Source organism: Microcebus murinus, chromosome 27 (genome assembly GCF_040939455.1).
Source record: "Microcebus murinus isolate Inina chromosome 27, M.murinus_Inina_mat1.0, whole genome shotgun sequence".
In the NCBI taxonomy this organism is placed as follows: domain Eukaryota; kingdom Metazoa; phylum Chordata; class Mammalia; order Primates; family Cheirogaleidae; genus Microcebus; species Microcebus murinus.
The window spans coordinates 18,555,844-18,576,248 of NC_134130.1; positions in this window are offsets into that span (position 1 = coordinate 18,555,844).

Here is a 20,405-nt window from a genome sequence, read left to right on the forward strand (position 1 = left end):
TTTTTGCAAAGATAGCTTATGTTTTCCTTTATGTCACTCCTCTCCGAGGAACTTTTGTTTTGCTTGTGTTCCCTATTGTCTTCGTCCATTTGTACTGTTGAAATACCTGAGACTGGGTACTTGGTAGAGAGCAGGAATTTATTTGTCACACTCTGGAGTCTGGGAAGTCCACGATCAAGGCGCTGTCAGGTTTTGCGTCCGGTGAAGGCTGATCTCTCGGCCTCAAGACAGCACCGTGTTCCTGTGTGCTCATGTGAAGGAAAACGGAAGGGCAAGGCAGGTGGATGCTGGGTGAAGCCTCTTTATAAATCATTAATCCCATTTGTGGTTACAGAGGTCTCATGACTTAATCATTTTCCAAAGACCCCGCCTTCTAATAGCATCACCTTGGTGATTAAGTTTCAACATATACATTTTGGAAGGGACACAAAAATTCAAATCATACCACTATTTTTTTTTTACTGGATTTGTTTTCATTAGTTTCTCTCCTTGTTTGTGTTAATTCTAGTTTTACTGTCTGTCATATGGGGTCTGAAGATATTCCAAGGGAACTACTTCTTTAACAAGATTATTGGGGTGTAGAGTTGATATTCAATTACATTTTGTTCATTTTGGTGCTATTATGTCAGGAAAGCTCATTCCACCTAGGTAAACCATGATTACAGAAGGTGGAAGGGGAAGTCTGTGAGATTAGTTAGCTAACATTTTGTATTATAATACCTAAATTTCCCAATCCTCAATTTGTGTACAGAAATCCAGATTGCAGCAGAATATCTAAGACATTCAATATATTTAATGGAAATAGGTCCAACTTAAATCAGCCAAAACTGAAGTCATTTTGAGGGTGGGAAGAAAACATATTTCCAAATTTGAAAGGTCAGAGATGTGATGGAAAGGTAGAACTAGTTTGTACTTTTCACCCACCACCTCCTCAGCTTTCTCCCAAACTCACACTCTCATCCAGTCGGAAGGGAGAATTGCAAATGGTAGAAAGTGAGCCTAAGTTTCCTGCTCCAGCTTCTCTGAGAGAAGATGATTCACCTTAAGGTTATGGCAAAGCCCTTAGGAAATGGGAGTCTCCTCTGAGCATGCAGGAATTATCCTCAAAATACCATCAGGAACATTTCCATAACCTGAATTTTTTTCAAGAAGGCCCTAAGCACTATTTTCACCTAAAAATGTAAGTAGAGGCAAAATGAGAAATTGTTAATGTTTTAAATGTCAGTGACTTTCTCTTCTCTGTTCACCACTTCTAGTTTTCAGCCTAATTCATTGAGCAGTATATTCAATATGGACTATATAGATCCCATTGTTTTATTCTTTGTGAGGCATTAAAGATGAATATGGTATGATTCCTGCCTCAAGGATCTCAGAATCCACTGGAAGACAATTTTTATTCATTTGTTTAGCACATATCAATTGGAAGCAGAAATAGAAGGGACATAAACTAATTGCTAAGAGGATGATTCATATGATATATTGATTAATTCTTACAGGGATCATGGACATTCATGTTGAAGGTAGAATTGGGGCCTATTTTTGAAAGACAGGAACATTTTCAATAGGTGGGTTTTGTAGAAGAGAAAAGAGCCACGACAGTCTAAGTAAAGCACACAGCTTTAGAAAAACACAGATGTGGGAGGTGCTAGGATTGTGGTTATCTTGGAAATTAAGAACCATCAGGGTTTGGGACGGTGTGCTGAGGGATAAGACAAAAAAGATGCATTAGGACTAGTTTGTGAAAGATGAAAATTGCATCCAGAGAAATTTGTACTTTATTCTAGGTGTGTTGTAGAGAAACTGAAAGTTTTGTATCAAGGATATATATGAGGAACATTCTTTTAGAAAGAACAAATTTGTGCTTTGTTGAGTTGGAAAGGCTAGAAATTGATGAGGCTGCTCAATCACAAGACGTTGTAATAGTTGAGATAGCCACTGGATGTCTAATCTGATTTTTATTATTATTTTTGAATGGACGAAGGGGTAAACCTCAGAAGTAAACAGAAGCAACATCAATCAGTCTGTTGTTGGAAAAAGCCACACTTTCCTGCTCAGTCACAATAAGAAGAAAAGTGAGAGAGGTAGAGGTCATGGGCCTCATGGATTGAATAGTATTTATGTAGGAGTTTCCCCTCTCCTTAAAAGGTATAGGTGCTTTTTATAGAATGAGACTACTTGAGGAAAATTCCCAAAGAAATAAAGATTAGAGGTACCTGAAAAACAACACTGCCATCTCATTCTGTAGTTGGAAGCATTTCTAAAAAATAAGATAAATAATGTGAATGATAATAAATATGTAGTTAAATGGATAAAATGACTAGAAAAATATAACAGCAAAAGTGACTCAAGAAAAATGAGAATATCAAATAAACCAAACTAGTGTAGAAATTAAATCAGTATTTTAAAATCTTCTCACTAAGAAAACACTACAACCAATTGATTTTCAGCTAAATTCTTCATTTAGGGATACAATAATTCTAAATACATAAAAGTTCTTCTAGAAAACATAAAATGACAAAACACTTTCTACCTCATTTTATAATATATAGGCATATATACATAATGATAAATGTATGTTACAAAATATATATAATACTATATAAAAATATATGTGCATATAGTTGTCCCTTGGTATCCATGGGTATTGGTTCCAGGAACTCCTGCAGACACCAAAATTTTTGGATGCTGAAGGCCCTAATATAAAGTGGCACAGTATTTGCATGTGACACAGGTACATTCTCCCATGTATTTTAATCTATCTCTAGATTATTTGTAATACAGAATACAATGTAAATGCTATATAAATAGTTGTCATATTGTATTTAGGAAATAATGACAAGAAGAAAAAGTCTATACATGTTCGGTACTGACATAATTTTAATTTTTTCAAATATTTTTGATTCCTAGTTGGTTGAATCTGTGCATGTGGAACCCACAGATAGGATGGACAACAGTACATAATATAAACTTTAGCACCCAAACCAGCCAAGGAATAGTATAGAGAAATACAGTTATTTCATTCATGAATGTAGATGTTAAAATCCTATCGTTAATACACATCCAAATGTATGAATCTCATAGCATAAGTAAAAAACTAAGTCAGAAATTTTACAGAGCATGATATCATTTTTGAAGGTTTGAAGACAAAAGCAAACAATATGTTGCTTGGATATGCACACATTCATTCAGGAAAAAATTTAGAATGGCGGATGCCTCTGTGGGGAAGGGAGGGAAATGCAGCCTCAAGGGCACGTGGCAGAGACATGGTGCTCTTGGTGACTCACTGTCTTAGGCTGGATGGGGACTAGTTGAAATTATTTCTCTAGCATCAAATAATTTTAGAGTTGGAAAGGACCTTTGAAATAAGCAAGCCTGGTTTCTTATTTTACTCAGGAAAAATATAGGCTCAGAATTTCTAAAGTCTTTACATATGGTCACACAAAATCATCTGAGTTTCTTGCTAATGTTTTTTTTCCCATCACAAAACACTGATAGAAGCTGAATGAGTCTTCTGTTTGGATTTTTCTTTTATCCATTGAAGCTGTCATTAGGCATGAAATTCTTATGACAAACAATAAATAACAATCCCATTACTTAGCATTTGTATTTTAATATTTGTTTTAATCATTTATTTTTAATGTGGTTCAGAAGTTATTTTAAAATGAAACAGGAATAGTTATTTAAGTGCTCTCTATGTGTTTATCACAGTGATGAGGTTTTTCTTTTTTTTATTTCAGCATAATATGGGGGTACAAATGTTAAGGTTACATACATTGCTCTTGCCTTCCCTCCCCCCTCGAGTCAGAGCTTCAAGCGTGCCCATCCCCCTTACAATGCACATCGCACTTATAATGTATATATACACCTATCCCCTCACCCCCTCCCACCGGCCCAACACCCGATAAATTTTTTCTTTTAACATTTTGGTTAGACTTTATAACTTTGCCTTTACCTGGCAAGGGTTAGAGGTTTGCCCTTCCCCTCCACACTGTTCGGCACATCCCTCAGATGTAGGTCTAGCCCCCACCTCCTGAATCTCTGGTGAACACCACCACCCTTTGAGCACCATGTTGATAATCGGTCAGTACCAAGTTGATGGCGAGTACATGTGGAGCCCATTTTTCTGATCTTGTGTCACCTCACTTTGGATAATGGGCTTAAGCTCAATCCAGGATAATATAAGCAGTGCTAGCTTGATGTTGTTTCTTAGAATTGAGTAATATTCCATTGTAAACATACACCAAATTTTAATAATCCAGTCATGAATTGACGGGCACTTGGGTTGTTTCCACATCTTTGCAATAGTGAATTGTGCTACTGTGATAAGTTCTTTCTGTATATTATCAACTAATTTATTGTATGGTTTTATTAAATTTAGAGTCAAAGTTTATTCTTGGGAGCATTTTCCTAATTGTACTAGAATTAGTTATACTAAAGTGATTTAATTTGAAGAAATACTTAGTAGGGGTTAGGAACATTTCCTAGAAGAATATGATGAAGAGAAGTCATCTAGGTGAGAAATGCAATTGAAGGGGGCAGAGAAACAGGTGGGCCAGAGAACACAGAGAGAGAGCCAGAGAGAGGTGGTCCCAAGGGGAATTTGTACTCTGCAAATAGGAAAACAGTAGATTATTTCTGTCCTAAGTATAATACTAAAACAGTAGGTAAAGCAATGGACCCTGAACATATAGTACAGGCTAAGGGGGGAAGATATTTTCAGAAATCTTTAAGGTTTTTGGTATTGGATGTTCTCCTTAGCTCCCCATTACAACCCCAGTACCTTAGCACTGCCTATGACCCCAGAACTTCAGCATTACTTGGGGTTGTCTCTAGAAGGACTAAAAGTTTCTCAGATCAGTCTACATAGCATCTCTGTGACAGAAATTAAAATGAGTTATAGTTCTTAACTCACTGTGTTTGTGGTTTTTATATCCACAGAGGAGAGATTAGCACATCATATTAAATTGAAGCCATGGAAAACAATGAACATTTGACATGAAAAGTAGAAAGTACCAATGACAGAAGCCTGAGGGACACCAGCATGTAGAAGGAGAACAGAGAAAGCAGAAAGAGCAACCATGAAGCTAAGGAAAAAACTGGAGTTTGGAGTTATAAACACTGAGGAGAGAGGAAAGATTTCAAAAAGTTTGGATGAAATGAAATCAGCAAGTTAGCTGGGAGTTTAATGAAGATAAAAGTTGAGACGTGCGTGCAGGACTTGGTGACAATGAGATCACTGGTTTTTTAGAGTTGTTGGGAATAAACAGATGATATGTAAAGGACTGACTACTAAGTGAGGAAGAGGAGACAGCCATGGTGCACAAGAGTTTCAAGATATTTGGTTTTGAACAGGCAGTCAAGACAGGATGGTAACTGGAAACAGGTGTGGGGAGGAGGAAGGGTTTCCTTTAGAAAGAATGAAAGCAGAGTATGTTAAGTACCGATGGAAGCAGACACAGAGAAAGGACAGAACAATGAACAGAATGAAATCACAGAGAATGTGGAAAGGGACAGTACCAGGAAAGAAGTGAAGAGACTAACTATAAAGAGGAGGAGATCTGTCTATAAATTTGGTGACAGAAAGGGAGTATAAAAGAATCCTTTTTAAAAATAATTTTTATTTATTTTTAGTTCAGAATATTATGGGAGTGCAAATATTTTGGTTACATGGATTGCTTTTGTACTGCTTGAGTCAAAGTTATAAGTATGCCCATCACCCAGATAGTGTGCATTGTACCAGTTATGTATAATTTCACTCATCCTCTCCTCCCACCTCCCTCCTGCATGATTTGCATTGAGTTTTACTTCCATTTGTACACATGAGAGCTGATAGGTTAGTTCCAATTTAATAGTGAGTACATGTGGTGTTTGTTTGCATTTTTTAAGATATTTCACTTAGGAGAATGGTTTCTAGTTCCATCCAGATTGCTGCAAAAGGTATTAATTCATTTTTTATGGCTGAGTTGTACTCCATGGTATACATATATCACATTTTATTAATCCATTCATGAAGGGATGGGCACTTGGATTGATTCCACATCTTTGCAATTGTGAATTGTGCTGCAACAAACATACTAGTGCAGGTATCTTTTTTATAAAATGACTTTTTCTCCTTTGCATAAACACTGAGTAGTGGGATTGCTTGATCAAATGATGTGTCTACTTTTAGTTCTTTGAGGAATCACCATACTATTTTCAATAGAGGTTGCACTAGTTTGCAGTCCCACCAACAGTGTATATACTAAGTGTTCCTTTCTTTCCACATCCAGGAGGTCAAACTATCACTCTTTGCTGATGATATGATCTTATATCTAAAATTCTCCAAAGATGCTGAAAAGAGATTGCTGGAATTGATAAATAAGTTCACAAAGTCTCACACTACAAAATAAATGTACACAAATCAGTAGCATTTCTGTACACCAGTAACAGTCAAGCTGAGGATCAAATCAAAACTCAATCCCTTTCACAATAGCGTTGAAAATAAAATAAGAAATAAAATAAGAAAATAAAATAACTAGGAATATACTTAACCAAGGAGGTGAAAGATCTCTATAAGGAGAACTATAAATCACTGAGGAAGCAAATCACAGATGATGTAAACAAATGGAAAAATACATCATACTCATGGATTAGCAGAATCAACATTGTTAAAACATCCATACTACCCAAAGTGATTTACAGACTCAATGCAATCCCAATCAAAATATCAGCACCACTTTTTGAAGCTCTAGAAAAAATAATTCTGTCCTTCATTTTGAACCAGAAAAGAGCTCTAATAACCAAAATAACTTAAGCAAAATGAATAAACCTGGAGGCATCACTTAACAGACTTAAAGCTATACTACAAGACTATAGTAACCAAAACAGCATGGTACTGACAAAAAAATAGAGACAAAGACCAATGTAACAGAACAGAGAACCCAGATATAAAACCGTACACATATAGCCATCTGATCTTTGACAAAGTAGTCAGCAATATACACTGGGGAGAAGAATCTCTATGCAATATTTGGTGCTGGGAAAATTGGATAGCCACATAGAGAAGACAAAAACAGGATCCATATTTCTCACCAGTCACTAAAATTAATTCAAGATGGATAGCAGACTTAAATCTAAGACATGAAACCATAATAATTCTAGAAGAACATGTGGAAAAAATTCTTCTAGATATCGGCTTAGGCAAGGAATTTATGAAGAAGACCTCAAGGGCAATCACAGCAAGAACAAAAATAAATCAGTGTGACTTGATTAAATTAAAAAGCTTCTGCACAGCCAAGAAAATAATCAACAGAACAAATAGACAACCTACAGAAAGGGAGAAAATGTCCTCATGCTATACATCTGACAAAGGGCTTAAAACCAGAATCTATAAAGAACTCAATCAAATCAGCAAGAAAAAATCAAACAACCCCATTGAAAAGTGGGCAAAAGACATGAACAGAAGCTTCTCAAAAGAAGATAGACTAATGGCCAATAAACATATGAAAAAATGCCCAAGGTCATGAATCATCAGAGAAATGCAAATCAAAACTGCAATGAGATATCACCTAACCCCAGTAAGAATGGCTTTTATCAAAAAGTCCCCAAAGAATCCTTTTTGATAAATTCTTTTTTCTCTGAAGATGAAGGCAATTGCATCTACTGTGAATTGAGAGAGGGAAGGCAGAAGGCCTGAACAGCCGTGGTGCTAACCAATGGGTCTTACCTTTGTCTCAACTATGGAATCACCTAGAGAGCTGTCAATCATCTCATCTGCACCTCAGGCAAAATAAGCATAATCTCTGAGGTTGAGATCCAGAAATCAGTATTTTTAACAACTCGTAGGTGATAATTATGTGCTACCAAGGGTGCAAACACTTCCCTGAACCCTGGATCCCCATTAGAATCATCTGGGAAAATGCCTGGATCCTATCACAAAAGGGTCTGATTTTATTGGTCTTGGATGAGGCTCGGGTATTAGGATTTTTAAAAAGCTTCTCAGGGTTTTAATGTGTAACCAGGATTGAAAAGCTCTGATTGTAAATGGTGGTCAGGCAACACTGAACACCGAAAAGAGTTTGAAATCTCAGGTTTGAAAGAACAGCTGCTTGCACAGATGTGTCATGCATCTGTGGCCCTCAGCAGTCTTTGTCTAGAATTGGAAAAGATGGATAGTTGGATCCGTCTGAGGCCAGGGTTTTGTTAGCCACTACTGTCTCTGAAGGAGAAATGGAGAAAGAGACTTGCAAATGTTGATAAAAAGAAAGGTTTACATGATGAATTATGAAGTTTAATCTGAATAGGAAATGAGATACAGAGATGAGGGTGCCCGTAAGGATGAAGTGAAAAGGTCTTGAGCAGGAGCTTCCTCTGAGGTACACAGAGACAGAGCAAGCAGCCGCATGAAAGAACTGTCGATAATTGTGGAAGATTACCTAAGATTGATTGAATTTTTAAATTTTTTTCTGTGCAATACTGACATAAGCTGACACTAATGTCAGTAGTCAAGCACAAGTGACCAGGTGAGGATTAGAGATGATCTTTGCACAAAATAAGATGCTATTTGGGGGTGACATGTCATCATCACAGAGCCTTGCATTTCTGGGTGTGTATTGGAAGTGGTGAATGGTATTTGGCCTTGGCAGTTAGAAATGGCAGTCGAGATAGATGGCTGACTACAATTCTGTTTTAAGAGATTGGCCTTTATGTAAAGTCACAGAAATCTCCATAACTTTAGATCTTTCTGGAGAAGTCTCTGTGTGACCTTATAGAAGACATGTAGCTGGACCAGACATTCCCATTCTCTACCCTGAAATTGATCTTTCTTTTGGGAGTTCCTCACCTTGATGCGCCACCTCCACCATGCCTGGCTCTTGGGGATATATCGCTGTCTTGTTTACATGTCAGTGTAAATGATGGCACTATTTTAAGATTTAACAAAACAGAAAAAAAAAACCCTTCAAGTCATAAATGACAAGAAAATAATTACAGAAAATTTTTAAAAAGTCAAAAATATTGTTTCTCAATCCAAAGTTTTTTGTTCTATAATAAATTAATTCTAAAGTTCAAAGGCTTTATTGGGCTCGTTTCCCTTTCTATTTCATTCAGGGCTTATGTGGTTTATTTGACTTTATTCTCTGACATATGGAGAGGTTTCTAGGTAACTTGCATTCGGTTGAAGAAAGTCTCAAAGCATTTGATATGCCACTGTTGCCTTTGAGTTCTGCCTCTGGTGGAGGAGATGGCAGGATTACAGTGAGAAGTAGTCAATTTGGGGTAGACCCCTCTATTGCCCAGAAACCAGGAAGTATCCTGATGCCTTATAGACCCATTGAATACATTTATTATATAACAATTTTAGCTTGAGTATATTAATTAATAATAGCTATTATTTATTGAGCATGACTATATGTATCAGACACAACTCCAGGTACTTATCATGTATCATATAATTTTTGCAACAGCCCCTTAATTTACAGTTGAGAACAGTGAGGTAAATAGATTACTCATGATCATACAGATACTACCACATTGGATTCTTTTTAATTTGAAAATTAAAATATCTTCTTAATAAAATGGCTAAGTGACCCAGGCTGCTGGCTTCCTCTTCAATCCCAACATAAGAGATACCAGAATGGTAGAAGAAGATAGGGATTCTTAAATTAACAGAAAAACCATAAAGAAACCCTTGAAGAGGCAGCATGTGGCTTCAAATGTGGGGTTAAAAAGCAGTTTAGAATGGAAAAGGTGAGGTGTTATAGATTATGACGGTTAGGGGAGGGCTTTATAGACAGATCTTTCATTCTCTCCCTCAGATTTTTTTGAGAAATTTCCTCTCCCCATCATGACTTCAAAGCAAGCAAAGCATCAACAGGGCAGTGTCAGCCAGAATAGATGAGTTGCAGTAGAGTAGCATTGGAGCCCAAATTCAATTGCTGAACTTTACAATTGCTGAACTAAACAAATGGACTTAATAACAGAATAAATGGGTATACCTTGAGAATAAATTGCAAAATGAAAGTCAAGCAGCTATTATAGAATAAAATAGGAAGAGATGAAAAAAGTATGAAAAAGTTAAGAGATAATTCAGAAGTTGAAATTGAAAGAAAGTTAAAGGGAGGAAATACCAAAACATGAAGAATAGAAGGACAAGGAGGAGGAAAAGGAAAATAATGGAAAAAAGTGTTTGAAGAAATATGGCTATGGATTGACAAAAGTTCTAGATAATATATAATTAGCTTAATAAATTGACAAAAATGTAAAATAAACATAAAAGTGAGTTAATTTAGGAATAACTGGTAGAAAAATAAAATTAGAACATATACTTTCATACTGAATAAAAAATCTTTCCAATATAAGAATTTCCAATATAAGAATGAAAAAGAAATGATATATGACAAATATTAATAAGTCATTAGATCATTACATAATAATATAATTTTAATGTAATAGTATTTGCAATAAAGTAATTAATTTATAAATCAAAAGATACTCTGAGATTAAATTTTAAAAACTATAATCCAGAAAAATACTCTTGAACAGAAAGTTATGAAGAAATTTTTACAAAGCTACAGAATAAAATGAACTAAAAGAATGATGGAATAACAATTTTAATATCAGGCCAAAGAGAATTCAAGTCAAACACAACAGAAAAATGTTAAATACTGATAAAGAAATAAGTAAACCTAAGAAAAGAGTAACATAAACTCATAGGAGATAGGGAAGGTATACATATATACATGTGTGTGTGTGTGCGTGTGTGTACATATGTATAAATCATAATGAAGGAAAAGAAGAAATAGAGCAAATAGATAAAACTAAAATTTATTCTTTGCAGAATGTTAAACACCACATGTTCTCACTCATATGTGGAAGCTAAAAAAAGTTGATCTCATAAAAGTAAAAAGTAGAACAGAGGATACTAGACACTGGGAAAGGAAGGGGAAGGGAGAGATAGAGAGAAATTTGTTAAAGGATACAATTTATAGCTAGATAGGAGGAGTAAGTTCTAGTGTCCTATACAACTATAGGATGACTGTAGTTAACAACAATATATAGTTTCAAATTGCTAGAAGGATGATACTGAATGCTCTTCACACAAAGACATGATAAATGTTTGAGGTGATGTATATGCTAATGACCCTGATTTGATCAAAAGTTTTCTGGAGGTCATAGGACCAGACTGTCTAGAGCCACCCCCACTGGTGCCTGTGGATGCCACCTAGGGCTTGAGGATCAGCATGCTCAACCTGCCACCACCACTGGGGCCTCAAGACTAGCCTGCCTCCTGTCCCCATCCCCAAAGTCTTGCCACAGCCTCCAATATGTACCCCATGTATATATACAGTTATTATTTATCAATTAAAAATATAAAATTAAATTTAAAAGAATTGTTATTTGAAAAAAATAATAAAAGCTGCCTGCATTCTCTGCTTGGAGGCCTGAGGATTGGCCTGCTGCTCCTGCTGCCATTCTGACACCACATGCTTCCCAGGGCCCTGGGGAACCCCCTGTTGCCACTACCAGCACCAAAGCAAGTGTCCTGGAGGCCAAAGGACGAGTGTGCTCCGACATGCCCCCACTGGTGCCTGTGTGTGTCATCTGAGGGCTGGGACTGACATGCCAACCTTGCCGCCACCACCACTGGTACCTGAGTACTGGCTCTCCGGTTGACCTCAACCTAGTAAACCCTTGCCACAGCCTCCACTAACAGCCACAGGTTAAGCCACTGGGGAAATCATAGACACCACTGTTACTGATTACAGGCATAGAAACCATTCAGACTACACTGTTGCATGCACCCAGAATAATCAAAGCCAAAACACCCTACCCCACCAGCATTATAGATACATCTATGGAGAAAAGTCTTTTCTTATAAAAGACAATCCATAAAATTGAAGAAGTGACTATTATACCAGATGTGCAGTTGTCAACATAAAGACACAAGAAACATGAAAAACCAAGGAAATATGACATCTCCAAATGAACACAACAATAGCAACCGATCCAAATAAAAATAAAATCTGTGAAATGCTAAAAAATAATTCAGAATAATGATATTAAAGAAACTTAGATTCAAGAGAACATAGATAAACAGTACAAATAAATCAGGAAAACAATTCATGATCTGAATGAGAAATTCAACATAGAGACAGATATAAAAAAGAAATCAAAATTCTGGAACTGAAGAATTCAATAAATACAATAACAATGTAATTGAGAACTTCAACTTCAATGTGTCTTGGGGAAGACCCTGTGAGGTTGAATCTAGTGGGGGATCTTTAAGTTTCCTGTATCTGGTTGTCTATTCTACTGCAAGATGGAACATTTTCAGCAATTATTTTGTTAAATAAGTTTCCTATGCCCATCTCTTCTTCTCTGGAACACCCAAAATTCAAATATTTGGTCCCTTTATATGTCATGTAGGCTATCTTCATTCTTTTTATTCTTTATTTTGTCTGTGTTATTTCAAAAGAGTTGTCTTCAAATTTAGAAATTCTTCTGCTTAATCTAGACTATTGTTGAAGTTCTCAATTATATTATTATTTTATTTCTTGAATTCTTCAGTTCCAGAATTTCTATTTCCAAACTCTTAATCCAACAAGGGACTAATATTCAGAATATATAAGGAACTCAAACAACAGCAAAAATCAAATAATCCCATTAAAATGTGGGCAGAGGATCTGGGTAGATATTTCTCAAAAGAAGACATACAAATGGTTAACAGGTATATGAAAAAATGCTCAATATCACTAATCATCAGGGCAATGCAAATCAATATCACAATGAGATAGCATCTCATCACAGTTACAATGGCAATTATCAAAAAGACAAAAAACAACAAATTCTGGTGGGGATGTGGAGAAAGAGAAACTCTTATACACTGTTGGTGGTAATGTAAATTAGTATAGCCATTATGGATGGCTATGGAACAGTATAGAGATTTATTTAAAAATTTAAAATAAAATTACCATATATACCATAAATATTACCATATATACCAGCATATATTACCATAAATACCAGCAATTCAACTACTGGGTATTTATGCAAAGGAAAGGAAATCAGTATATTAAAAGGATACCTGCACTCCCATGTTGATTGCAGCACTATTCACAATAGCCAAGATATGGATTTTACCTAAGTGTCCATCATTGGATGATTGTATAAAGAAAATGTGGTATATATGGAATATTATCCATCCATCTGTAAAAAAGGAATGAAATCTTGTCATTTGCAGCAACATGGATGGGGCTAGAGGTTATTATGTTAAGTGAAATAAACCACGTACAGAAAGACAAATATCACATGTTCTCACTCATATGTGGGAGCTAGGAAAGTTGATGTCATGGAGGTAGAGAGTCGAATGATGGTTACCAGAGGCTAGGAAGGGTGGGTGGAAGATAAAGATGGGTCGGTTAATTGGTACAAACATACACTTAGATAGAAGGAATAAGTTCTTATGTGCAAAGCACAGTAGGAAGACTATAGTCAACAATAAATTATTATATTTTCTAAAATGGCTAGAAGAGAAAATTTGGAATGTTCCCAACACAAAGAATGATAAATATTTGAGGTAATAGATATCCTGAATACCCTGATTTGATCATTATACATTGTATGCATGTATCAAACTATATTTATCCCATAAATATGTATAATTATTATGTATCAATATAAAGTAAATAAAAATATTTATTGTTGTGGACCTAGACAAAGGAATTCTAAAATATATAAGAAAGAATAAAGTGTTCTAATAGCTAAGTCAATTTTGAGGGGAATTTTCAAGAGGGAGTCTTACCCTAGCAGATATGAATACATATTTACAAAGCCATAGTGATTTTTTTTTTAAAAAAACAGAATATCTATGGGTCCCTGAACAAAAAATAATTCATTGAAGAAGATATTTAGCATCAGAAGCATCAGAAACTGACAGGGAATTACAGAACTCCCAAGGAGGGAGTTCTGGATCCCAAGGTCTATCCTAAGCAAGGATTGCAAAGTCTCAATAGAAGTGAGTTGAGCCTAGAGCCTGTCTGCTCCACTGGTCAAACTTCGGCATGAGATAACAGGTCTGAAATTTATCAAGAAACAAAGAGGTGTACATTTTGAATGGAAGGCATAGTAAGTTAATGGATTTATAATTGGGACAGATGTATTACCATATAGTGAAATTAAGGCTCAGGGAAATAAAAAATTAATAAGAACCACCAACTTATGGAAAAACTTAATGTTGACAATAGAAGACATAAATAAAAAAAATAAGTACAAAGAGAAGAACATGAAATTCAGAATTAGTAAAGACCATGAACTTTACTCAATAGAAAAAAATAATTTGAAATTCATAAAATACTGGGCAGAAATATAAAAAGTAGACATTATAACTAGAGATTTTTATATAACATTCAGACAAGTTGATATATCATGGAAACCAAAAATACCCAACATTCAGAAGATTCAAATAACAAATAAACTGAAACATACATATGTGTATATATGCATATATGTACATATTACATATGTATGTAGATTGTGTGTGTGTGTGCAGCGTCAGAATCTGACAGAGGGTTAATTGGCAGGACCCCTACATATCGGGGAGGCACAGGCTCCAGACTGGACCCAGGACGTGCCAGGTGGGGACGGGAGGCAAGCTGAGACTGGAGCCTGACTGCTACTGGTCAAACTTTGGTCTGAGCAGCCAGGTCTGAAACTTATCAAGAAAGAAAGGGTCATACATTTTCAATGAAGGGTATAGGTATTTAATGACTCCTAAATTATGTAAGTACATATATATGTGTGTATATATAAATCATATATATCAGAGAGAGACAGACGCATACACTATAATAAAGTGTCTGACTCTATTTCTGATATTTGACTGCTGGCCGCTTTTTAAGCCCCATCACTGTTCCTTCCGTCTGCTCCTCACCTGGGCAAGCTGATGAGAAAGCCCAGGAGTCCCCCTCTTTGGTGCCAGCCAGAGGTGAGTTCGAAACACACAAGTTTGGCCAACAGGTACGTGAGCTCTCATTCTAGCCGCACCCTTCTCCCTGGCCAACGTTGAGCCAGTCTCCTTTCTCTGCTCTCTCAAGCTGGTTTTGGACCTGCTTAGGGACCATTATGCGATAAACCTTTAATGGCCCATCGGTGCATGTGTGGTGTAGTCAGTCTGACATCCAAACTAAGTGTTGGTGTGCATATCGGGGTGGGAGGTCCACACATTGATGAAGAAATTTTACAACCAAACAGGAAAAAATTACATTTTTTTAGCAAACAGAACATGTACAAAAATTAAACCACACACTTAGCCACAAAGAAAGTCTCAGTGAATTCCAAAAATCCACATTTAATCTTTGGGTTGAACACTGTGTTAGAGAGAAAAAACTTAGCCTTAAATGACCTTGAAAATAGAATGCAACCTGTTGAATTTATTGAACTAGAGTAGGTATAGTTAGAGGAACAAGGACACACGGTCTTTATAATAAAAACTGAAAATAAACAGACTCCCAAGCAAGTCTAAACATGACTTGCAAGAACAGAGATCAACTCACAAGCCTAGGAAAAGAGCAGCATAACAAACCCATGTGATATATATAAAATAATAAGGATAAAGCTAATGAAAGAAAGAAAAAAATAGAGAAGATTGATAAAACTAAAATTTGTTCTTTGAAAAAATTAAGAATGACGCACCTCTGGAAAAACTGTTCTTGAAAAAAAGAGAAAAAATGCAAATTTTAAACAACAAGGAAAAAATACAAACATGATAATTTTAACATAACATGATAAAAGAATACAAACAGCTATTCCCAATGATACTTGAAAACCTAGATAACTTTGCATAGCTACACTGACACGTGCCTGTAGTCCCAGCTACTCAGGAGGCTGAAGCAGGAGGATTGCCTGAGCCCAGGAGTTCAAGGCTGCAGTGTGCTCCGATTGTGCTGGTCAATAGTCATTGCACTCTAGCCTGGAAAACATAGTGAGACTCTATCTCTAAAATAAATAATATTCATATAAGAAATAAACCCTAGATATCTTGAATAAATTTTTAGAAAAAACTGAAGCCTGCCCTGCAGGCCTTTATAGGTACAAAAAAGAAGAAAATATGAATACCTTTAAAACTATTAATGAATTGAAACCAGTCAAGCGCTTCTTCCCATCAATAAAAGATTCAGACAGTTCTACAGCTGGATTCTGTGAAACTTTCAAGGAACACATATCTCTCTCTTTTAAAATTGTCCTATATGGCCGGGCGCGGTGGCTCACGCCTGTAATCCTAGCTCTCTGGGAGGCCGAGGCGGGCGGATTGCTCAAGGTCAGGAGTTCAAAACCAGCCTGAGCAAGAGCGAGACCCCGTCTCTACTATAAATAGAAAGAAATTAATTGGCCAACTGATATGTATATAAATAATTAGCCGGGCATGGTGGCGCATGCCTGTAGTCCCAGCTACTCGGGAGGCCGAGGCAGTAGGATCGCTCGAGCCCAGGAGTTTGAGGTTGCTGTGAGCTAGGCTGACGCCACGGCACTCACTCTAGCCTGGACAACAAAGTGAGACTCTGTCTCAAAAAAAAAAAAAAAAAAAAAAAAAAAAAATTGTCCTATAAAACATTAAAAAAACCCACACTTGATCAACTCATGTTATGAGGTTAGTATAAATTTAATTATCAAGTTGGATAAATAAGAAAAAGGAAATTGTAAAGGACTTGATTATTTCTTTACACTGATGGAAAAGTACAAATAAACCATTAACTGTATTCAAATGTGTATTCTAAAAAACGATTAAGATGAATCTATTTCAAAAATGTAAAGGGAAGTAAACATCAGAAAATCTAGCAGCACAATTTACTACCTTAATTGGCCAAAGGAGAAAAATGTCTTGATTATGTAAATGGAGACAGAAAAACTATTTAATAAAGGTCAACTCATATTTATTAGAAAAGCTGCTAAATATAAAAACTAAGTTGCTAAATATAGGATCAATTTACAAAAGTGAAGTTCATTCATCTGCATCACCAACTAAAATATAAGAGGAAATAATCACAGCAAAAATTAACCTATAGAATATGTAGGAGTTGATCTAATAAAGAATGCACATGATCTTTATAGAGAAATAAAAACAAGTCAATTAAATGATATTAAAGACTATCTAATGGACAAAAATACTGGGCTATATTTATGGATGGAATGATTAATATTAGTATGTCAATTTTATTATAAAGTAACATAGGAATTCAATAAAACTTTAATCAAAATTATACCAAGATTTTAAAATAGGATATTAGCAAGCTAATTTATTAATATATGCTTTTGAAAGAATAGGTCCTCAAAAATTCTAACATGTATTAAAATAAAGAATAAGAACTGGTCTCTCAAATATTAACATACACTACCAAGACAGAGTTCTGGAACTAAAATGAAAGATCAGAAATGGATCTGGTATAGACTGGCATTTGGTTTATAACTGGAGCAAATCTCAACTGAGTGGAGATATGGTCGATATAAATGCGAAGAGAAAACTTTCAAGTCAAAAGAACAAATGGCGTGAGAATTCACTGCTTTCTGAGGATGGCAAGTGCTTCAAAATAAGGACATGTTAATCAGGAGGCAGAGATTCAACTACATCACAGGTGAAGATTTCTGCTCAGAGGATAAATTGACAAAATTAACTCAGGGATGACAAATGGAAGAAGATAATTTACAGTGTAAAAAAAAGCCACAAAAGATTAATATTTAGAATTTACAAGGAATGTTAACAGGCAAAAGACAAGAAAACCAACAGAAAAGTGGACAATCCACAGAGGCACCTTCTGAATGAATTACAAGAATAAAATGCCGGGAAACAGAGTCTTTGTGAGGCATTTAACTCAACTTTTTCGTGAGATAGTCTCCTCCTTCCACAAAATGTCAAGTATACTGAAAATCAAATGTTTATGTGCAAATACAGTAATATACAGTAGAAGGCCCAATCTTAGCCGGCAAGGAGACTGCTCCTGAAAGATTAACCTTTTCAGCAGGCCTGGCAAATTCTGGGTGCTGAGGATAAAATGTTACTCTTGCGCCATTTGCACTTTAGTTAGAGAAAGTGCTCTCTAAGCTTTGTGAGTTTTGTCTTATTTTGCCTTATCTCAAATATATATAATAGGACTTTGCACACAGTTTTTGAATAAGTGAATGAATGATGAATGACGCTCCAGCTCCCTATTAAAAGGTAATTTTTGGTGGTCCCAATTGAGTTAGATCCTTTAGTAAAAAGGATAGTAAATTTACTCCCATTCCCATATCTGTGTTTCTCATGCTTTAGTTCAATGTCTGATTTCACAGAAATATCTCACAAGGCAGCTCTATGGTATAGTGATTTACTTAGTTTCAAATCCAGCTCTATCACTTACTATGTGAATTTTGTCAAGTTGAATATTCGGATGCATACTTTTCCCACCTGTGGAAGATAGGTAATGACACTTGCCTTAGTGGATGGCTGTGAAGTTTAGGAGTGATTAAACACACACACACACACACACACACACACACACACTGCTTGTGTGTTCCCAGCATGGAAAGAACACTCTATAGATGATAGCTATTATCAATAATTACATTTTGTTAAATGACATTACTAATGGCTGAATCACAGTGGAGAAAATGGTGAAGCAGAACTCTACACTTGAACTTCATTTCCAAGCATAGTCTGTCCCTCTGTGCTTACATTTCTCCTCACACACAAAATTGCTTGGTTAAGGTACAAGAGATCAGAAAAAAGGGGATGATCTTTTGCGTTTAGTGCCATTTTTTGTGTGTTGAATCTACATTCATGAATCACTGAATACCAGAGCCAGCTCTCCCGGGAAGAAACTGTGCTTCCTGCTCTTGTCTCTCTGGCCTGCGCTGGCTGTTCTAGCAGAGGAAGAACCTGAGACAAGGGACCGCACAGAGGTAGTTTGTTCTGGGAAGTGATTTCTTGCGTTTCCAAGCTGTGTTTGCATTAATGCCTAGTGGGCCTCTTTCAACACTACCTTGGAAGCCTCTGACTCACTCAGCATGATGTGAGTTGATAATTGGCTAATCTAAGGTTGCCTTTTCTTTTTTGCAAGGTTCTTAAGAAGCTACCTCAAGGATTGCTAATGGGACATCACCTTCATTTCACTTCCAGGTTTCTCTCGTGTGAGAACTGGGTGGTTTCCCAAAGTGTCCCATGTTGTGGAGTCAAAAAGTGCCAGAGCACAAAGCAAGTACTATCTGGAGTAGCAAGAGAGAGTGGAGTCAGGATCTCATGTTGTTACTTATCATAGCCACAGAATAGAAGATAGACCATGGGAGGAGCCCGGCAGAAGTCCAGTACATATTCCTTGCTAGAGATTCATAAATATAACCCTCCATTTAGGGTGCTGCTACGAGTGCTTCAATGCACCTGTTCCATCACAGGGCCAGAGAACATCAGAGCAGAAAACAACTTTGGAGACGTCCCCTTCACCTCTCTCTCTCAGTGGTCCATATTTGACTAGTACCAACACATTAAGATATTCCATTGGTTCATAAGGTCTGCATGTATTTCTCTGTTGCCACTTGGGTTAGGCAACACACCACGAAGCCTTGGGTGTTAGCCAAGGAAAGGTGTTGGTGAGGAGCTGAGAGAAATGGGATTTGGGGCCACACGTTCATATAATTCCCTCGTACCCTCTAGTCTTGCTTGCAAACAGTTCCTTATGCAATGGGTCACTGCCTCATTCACCCAAACTCATGACTCAGTAGTTGGGGTAATATTCAGCTTGTGGTGGGTAGCTTTGGTGTATATCCCCCTATCCCCTATGGTTAACATGTCAGCAGCAAGCCAGGAACTGATTTTCAAAGTCAGAATAGTCCTCTGAATCGTGAGTCTCAGACTGGGACTTGTCAGGCATCCCATCCAGCACCAGAACCCACCACACCTGCCTCTAAACCCTCTGGATCTGCTGTGTCCTGTGGTCCATGTGTCAGACAGCTTGCACTGGAGTTAGGAGTGGCCATAGTGCCTTCTTTTGCTCTGACACCCGCTCAAAACAGGCAACTTTCTGTGTCACCAGAAACAATTTGAGTATTCCTAAGTGCAACTTGCACTGTTTCTAAAATCCAAAGAGGATTCCTGTATGTTGTGCCACTATTCAGGAATAAGGATGCTACATAAAACAACTTGTCTTCTATCTCAGAAGGTGTGGTTGGGGATTGGGGGTGTCCTGGCTTGCTCTAGACCCCTGGACTCAGAATTTCAATGAGATGGCAGGCTTGTGAATGTGAGATTCTCTGGTCTCACATAAAAAAAAATCCACCCTATTATTTCTTCTTGCCGAGGCTTCTGACTCCTTGCTCAAACCTCTGGTAAGACACTTCTGATCTCCCTCTATTATTTATTGCAGACTGAGCTTCAAGGTACCATCCCAGCAGCATATTGAGAA